Below are 7099 nucleotides of genomic sequence, written 5' to 3'. Positions count from 1 at the left end.
ACCCCCTGCCCTTGGTTGCTGCCACTCCTGGGATTTAAGCAGTGTAATATTCCATTAAGAGAAGGGGAAGAACAGCTTCTGTCCATGAATGATAAGGTGCTATCCATTATGCTCATTATGCTATGAGACACTTCTATGAGGTAGTGCCAAATTTCTCAACACATCATACATGGGAGAGCATGTCTTAGGCTGAAGTCAAATACACTGGATCCCTGGGGGGTGGGAGTGGGGAGGGAGGATAGTGATCTATGCTTCCAACAGGAAATATATTTCCCAGTCCTTTTTAAAAATACCTACAGCTTTTGGGGGGGGGGAATCAGATATAGAGAACAACAAACATTACTTAATCTAGAACTCAGTAGTAAGAATGATCTGCTCTTAGATAGGGCCAGGGAGTATCAAGTCAAATAATAGTTTAGCTGGCATGTACAAGCGCCGCAGGGAAAACAGCAGAACACCTGTGTAATACTTTTGCTCTTTAACAGGGCCTATTGTCTCACCTGTCAATTATCTCAGCAGAGTGCTCTCTCTCTCTCTCTCTCTCTCTTTGACATCACAACAGAACCAGCTTTATGAATACATAATAGCAATGTTAAAAGACGCAATTTTCAGTTAACAAGGCATAAATCGGGTGCTAGTTCAGTTGAAGGTTTATCCCCACAAATCTTTAATTACTTAACTAGGAGAAAATATGGTTCCTGAGAGTTCTTAACAGAAGGCCACATGAAAACAGTTGTCTATAAAACTACAATAAATTAATATCATTTACGTGCTTTTAAAACTCATTTGAATTCAATGGTTCTCCAGATATTTCTTTCTTTCCAATATCCCTTTCCTAAGGTAACCCATATATAGAAGAGAGAGTCTAGGTTACACATGCTCTGCTTACATCCAGACTAGACTACCATAATGCACTCAGCATGGGTCTGTCTTTAAAGACAGTTCAGAAACTTCAGCTTGTATGGTAAAAGAGTATTGGGAAATGATTTCTAATGAATTGGGGGGGGGGGAGTTTAAAATTTAAAATGCTGGCAGCATTAAGATAAATTCAACAGTGTAAATAGGTTTTGATTGATGTAATAATGGAAAACCAATTGGTATAGTTTTTGTAAAATATGCAGGGATATAAAATACATAAAATGAACCATGGAAAGAGAAGAAGGGAAGTCACTGTTATCTTAAATATGTAAAATGTTTATCTGAAATTGTAAAACAGAAAATTTAAACAAAATCATATTAAGAGAGAGAGAGAGAACGGGATGCTGGTCTACATGGGCCATCAGTTTGCTCCAGCAGGCTCTTGTTATGTCCTGATGTCTGTTGCATGCCTCATCCAATTGTTCCACTACCACATGTCCTTCAGTAGAACAGATACAGTAATAATGACCTTCTCTAAAATATGTTTTGAGATCTACAATGGGAAAGTCTACTTAGTCTCGAAGAGTATTTCTACCAAATGTCATTTAACTGTATTGCCACTGGGAATCCCCATCCTGGATGGTGGGGCCTCCATCCAGCTTGGAAACAGGAGACTTGGCCAACCTGGCACAAGAGACAACACAATGAGTACACTGAAACACAGCCATTCTTTGAAATTCACAGTTATCTCAATTTGGCAACACAGTTATCCAGGCAAATATTCCATACAAAAATACATATGCAAGGGTAAAATGTGCAGATATAAATGCATATAAAGAGACATGCAAAAATGCAGCATATCAGGGAAACTCGCTTGCAAAAAATGTATGTATTTGGGGGAAAATGACTCTAAAATGCTAGTGAATTTTCTTGTGAACATTTTTTAAAAAGAAATCACAAACTAATGTGGAGAACTGAACTTGACTGGAAAAATAAGTAACTAAGAGAAAAGTAACAGAATTTCCCATCCCTACTTATATTTGCTGTTAAGATCTAAAAAGAAGTGCCCAATTTCAAGCACCAGTTTTAACCTTTAAAAAGCTCTCAAGGGCATAGAATTAGCTTAACTGAAAGCTCTCCTCCCGCTGCATATGCCCTGTGCTTTTTTTCTGGGGGGATGCAGGGGTACACATACCCCTAAACATTTTGTGAATCTTTGTACTTTTGTCCATTTACTGCATTTATTTTTCCTGATCTGAACTATAGAATGCTGGTTTTCTTGAGTCAAAATGAGAGTACCCCTAAACATTATTTTTTAGAAAAATGTGCAGCATATGCCTAACTCAAACTTAAGTTCCACTTCAGAGGCTTTGCTCCAGGTGCCCCTGCCAACTGAACTGAGGTGGGTAGCTACCAAGGAGAAGTATCTATTTCTCCTTTGGGACTCAGCCTACACCATGCTGCCTCCCCCTGATGCCATCCCTCAGTGCCCTTCTCAAGTGCTTTTGCCTAGCTGAAATGTGCCCTTAAATTGTGACGAACACTCTTGCTTGCCTGACCAGAGAATGGATAATGTTTGCATGGCTGGAATGTAAAAGGTAAGAGTTACAGTGGTACCTCAGGTTACAGACGCTTCAGGTTACGCATTTTCGGATTGCGCACCGTGCCGAACCCGGAAGTACCGGAACGGGTTACTTCCGGGTTTTGGTCTCACGCATGCACAGAAGCACTAAATTGTGCTTTGCACATGCGCAGTAGCACCGAATCGCGACCTGCGCATGCACAGATGCGACGCTGTAGGTTGCGAACGTGCCTCCAGCACGGATCACATTCGCAACCCGAGGTTCCACTGTATTTGCATTGCTGGACTCCCAAGTACCACCAGCCTACCCAACACAGCATGAGGACCATGGAAGATTGGCCATTCTTCACATGGAAAAAAGTTACCCACCAGCTGTCTGGCTCAGTCAAAGGCAGCTTCTGATGTTCCCTTCCATAAACACATCTAAAACCAAAACTAAGGTGGATGGGCAGGACTACGTGGCACTTCTCATGCTGGTCCTCGGGCCAGGGAGAAGATTAAAGAAGATGTCATGCTGCATGAGCCAAAAACATGCTACAATGACTGCTGTGTCTTTTAGACCTTGGAAAGGTCTACGAAACAACAGCCACAGACCCATTGTCTTTGAAAGGGTTGAGCAAGTGCTTGGAGGAAAACTTGGATACCTTTCACACACATTTGGAGACACCCCCTGTACTTTTTGACTCTTTTTCTGCTTTTTCCGGTATTCCTTTGCATGATGTCTGAATTTCATATAGAAATGTCTCCAATGGTCTTCCAAAACTGGGGCACGCCATGGAAAATAACGCAGCAGATGATTGATTATGAAAACGGGAGACACAACCGAATCGCATGCCAAAATGAGAGCACAGACGACATTGCTCAGTTTCCATTTCAAACAAATAGACAGTGGAACAATCAGGAATCTGCCAAGGTAAATTAATCCAGCATGTACAGAACACCAGCAGAATGAAGGCAGATTCGTAGATGGTCGCTGTGATATGTAACCATGGCAGTGATGAAAGATACCATTCTCCTGCTTCGTGTTTTCCTTGAGGCTGGCCAGATTTTGCTCTTCTAATTTTACAGCAATTCCAGTTGAGGAGGTCTAATGCTATATTATAATTGGGAATCAGAATATGGCCCAGTGCAGGTGATAATTCTAGCTACTACCAAGGGGCAGGGAGGGAACCCACTCAAAGATTTCTTCCTTCTAGAAAAGTTGACACTTGATTGACTGTTCTTCATTGTCCCCTCACCTCTCATTATGAAGATAAACAGAAACAGAAAAAGACTTGTTCAACCAAGGAGAGAAACAGTGACAGGCACAAAAGTAAGCTATTGTCCGTGAAAATATAACAGGCTTCAAGGTCATGTCAGTTAAAATCTTTCATCTGCCACCTGCAGTGATGCTGGAAAAAGAACACAGAAAACGGGTCAGACTTGTCCAGCTGCATGTCTGTGTGTCACAGAACACTAAACCTATTCTTTATTTGGCACTGTCATTCTATGGGTTTGACACAGACTGAACTCCACGTGAGGTGAACTTGATTGCTAGTGCTTCACAAAGCTGTTTCCATGAACATCAATTTAGAATCACACAACACAATTTAAAAGTTGACAGATCTTCCTGGTATTGCTATGTTGTTGTTGTTGTTGTTGTTGTTGTTGTTGTTGTTGTTGTTGTTGTTGTTGTTTCAGGTACTTGTATACCATTTAATATTCAGAGTTTCTAAGCAGTGTGCATAAAATATTTTAAACCATAAAAAAGAATTGAAATTCAGCATAAAACAGAAAATACTTTAGTGTGATCTGCTAATGTTTACATGATGTGAATTATCTATGCAAAATATTGTTTGAAAATTGTGATAATTTCATCAATAAGGTATAGTATGAATGAACGAACAAACAAATGAATGAATGTTTATTATTACGGCTAAACAGTCAGCATATAGTATAGTAGGCAGAGATCAAAAAGTGAATAGGTGAATGTAGATTTACAGCTTTAATTCCCCAGTAAATAATATACAATACCTGTGGCCTCTTTTCCCTGTGAATACTGTTGCTTCAGTTTCTTTTCTTGTGTTGGAGAAGACTGCCCATTTTGGTTCTCCCTGTTTCTCATTTTTCCAATCTTAAATTTAGTTCTCTACATTTCTTCAAAAATTCACACGTTTCTTCTTTTAAAAATCCTCAGGAAAATTCTTCAGTATTTTAGTGCAAATTTCTTCTCATAAACACATTTTTATATAGCTTTGACTATATACACACTTTTGCAAGCAATCTCTCATTATATAATGCATTTTTGTAGCTATTTTCACTAACGTTGATGTTTGTTTGTTTGTTTGTTTGCATACTTTCCCCTATATATGCATTTTTGTAAACATTCTTTGGCTTGAGAACTGCATCACAAAATTCAAATATCTGTACCTGAGAATAAGCCCCACTATTCAACAGGACTTACTTCTGGGTAGACATGTCTAGGATTGCATTGTTGGGCTTTTTTTGTCTGTCACAGGCTTCTCTAGAAAACCTGTTAGTCACTGATCCATTCTTCATATCTGTTTTATTTGGAGCATGATATTTTCTTGACATTAGCGGGCAGCTGAAAAAGCACATGGTCTAATGCCCATTAACGTCAGGTTCCCTTTAATGCCTTGTAAATGTCTAACGCTTACACTGAGATCGTGTTTGCTTAATGAATTCATAGTAAGCTTGAAGATGCTGGTCTGCTTTCATTTAATTGGGTCCCTTCATAAATAATAATTTCTAAAGCTTCCTTCATGTTATTCTTCAGAGTTCCAATCCCCCATTCATCTTCCAGCAGCTACACAACAGATGGACTTGACTTTGGCATGAATGATGTTGAGTATCCATCTACCAGTAGCTGAAGCCAATAGCCTCCTTCATTCTTTGGCATGGAAATATTGAGTTTCACATAGAAATGGGGAAAATGCCTTTATAGTCATCTCTACGTGAAATACAATATATTTGCTTGATAAGCCTAGGCCTTCATATTAATCATAAATCAATTATGCTTATCCTTAACCTCAGAAGTGCTGCATTTCGCTTCCTTTCTTCCGTATGAAATCCAAGAGGATATTCACAGCAATTATGTTGCCTTTTATACAAATCATAAGCTCATATTGTAATCATTAGTGCTATAGCCAATTCATTTTCTGCTTTGCAGCAGTTCGGGTGGCTGTTCCATTTACTTGCAGGAGAATTTCTTCCCCAGCCCCTGTTACTGAACTAGACCCTTTTACTAAATGTTTTCCCCTAATTTGTTCATATTTTGCTCTTTTGTAGGTTAGAAACCAACAAATTTCTTGTGTTTAAGAAAAGGGATCAGACATTTCAATCCTACCTTCCTTCTGTCATGGAACCCAAAGCAACTGCATGGGCGTCCCAGGCAGTATCCTGTCCAGGCACAGATCGAATTGAGACCTGCTTAGCTTCAGTAAGGTAGTGGCCTTGTGTGCCTTCGGACCATATCAGGTATGCAGTGCTGTTTTTCTAGAAAAAGATGTACCAGAACTCACCAGTGTGGTGAGAGCCAGTGTGGTGTAGTGGTTAAGAGCGGTAGATTTGTAATCTGGGGAACTGGGTTCGCTTCCCCGCTCCTCCACATGCAGCTGCTGGGTGACCTTGGGCCAGTCACACTTCTCTGAAGTCTCTCAGCCCCACTCACCTCACAGAGTGTTTGTTGTGGGGGAGGAAGGGAAAGGAGAATGTTAGCCGCTTTGAGACACCTCCTGGTAGTGATAAAGCGGGATATCAAATCCAAACTCTTCTTCTTCTTCTTCTTCTTCTTCTTCTTCTTCTTCTTCCCCATGAACACTTCCCTCATTCTCTTAGAATGGCAATAGCGCCCACCTGATAGGTGCCAGAACTGAGTTCTGGCTGGAAAAAAGTCCTGCAGGCATTACCTGATATGCCACTGGAATAAAATCACAGTCATCCTACTATATTCTTGGGTTTCTTAGAATTCCTGAGTACATTTGGAACATTTGTGGGTCCTGTGGGTGCCCTGACAATCTGAGGGATTGCTCAGTCAATATAGCATGCAGTGGCATGCGGTGAAATGTTTCATAAGGGAACAATTAGGGCCAGAGGCGCGAGCTTGCAAGGGGCATAGGGGGGTCAGTGTCATGTGTTTGACCTTGTGATGTCCTGACATCGCACACGTGAGCACTGCAACTCCCTAAGCCAGGCAGAAGCTTCCCAGACTTTGTGAAGCAGGTGCCAAGGCTCTGACAGGATGCTAAGGCCCTCCTGCCTTCTTCCAAAAATGGGGAGGGGGTGAGAAGATGGCAGAACAGATCTTGGACCCACTGGAGCCTTGTGTCTTCCTCCCTAACCCAAGCAGAAGCTTCCTGGCTTTCAGAATGAGACACCAGGGGAACATTTAGGGGACTAGCCTAGTACCCTTAGTCCAATGACCACACGCCGCTGATAGCATAAGACTTTTAATCTCAGGGCGTGGCAATCACACAGGGTCCCCAGACATTTAATAGTCTATTGATCCCTGTGCCACCACTGTGCTCGCTTCCCCGCTGCCACCAACCAGTTACTCTCTGGTAAAACACTGAGTCCAGTCAGTTGTTAAAAGTGAACCAAAAAAACAAGTTTATTTTACAAACATTATCAAGTTTATGGTTTCTCAGATAATATTCCTGT

Source organism: Podarcis erhardii (assembly GCF_964252035.2).
Source record: "Podarcis erhardii genome assembly, chromosome: 9".
Taxonomy (NCBI): Eukaryota; Metazoa; Chordata; class Lepidosauria; order Squamata; family Lacertidae; genus Podarcis; species Podarcis erhardii.
The sequence above is the reverse complement of the archived record's forward strand: the minus strand, read 5'-3'. Positions refer to the sequence as shown.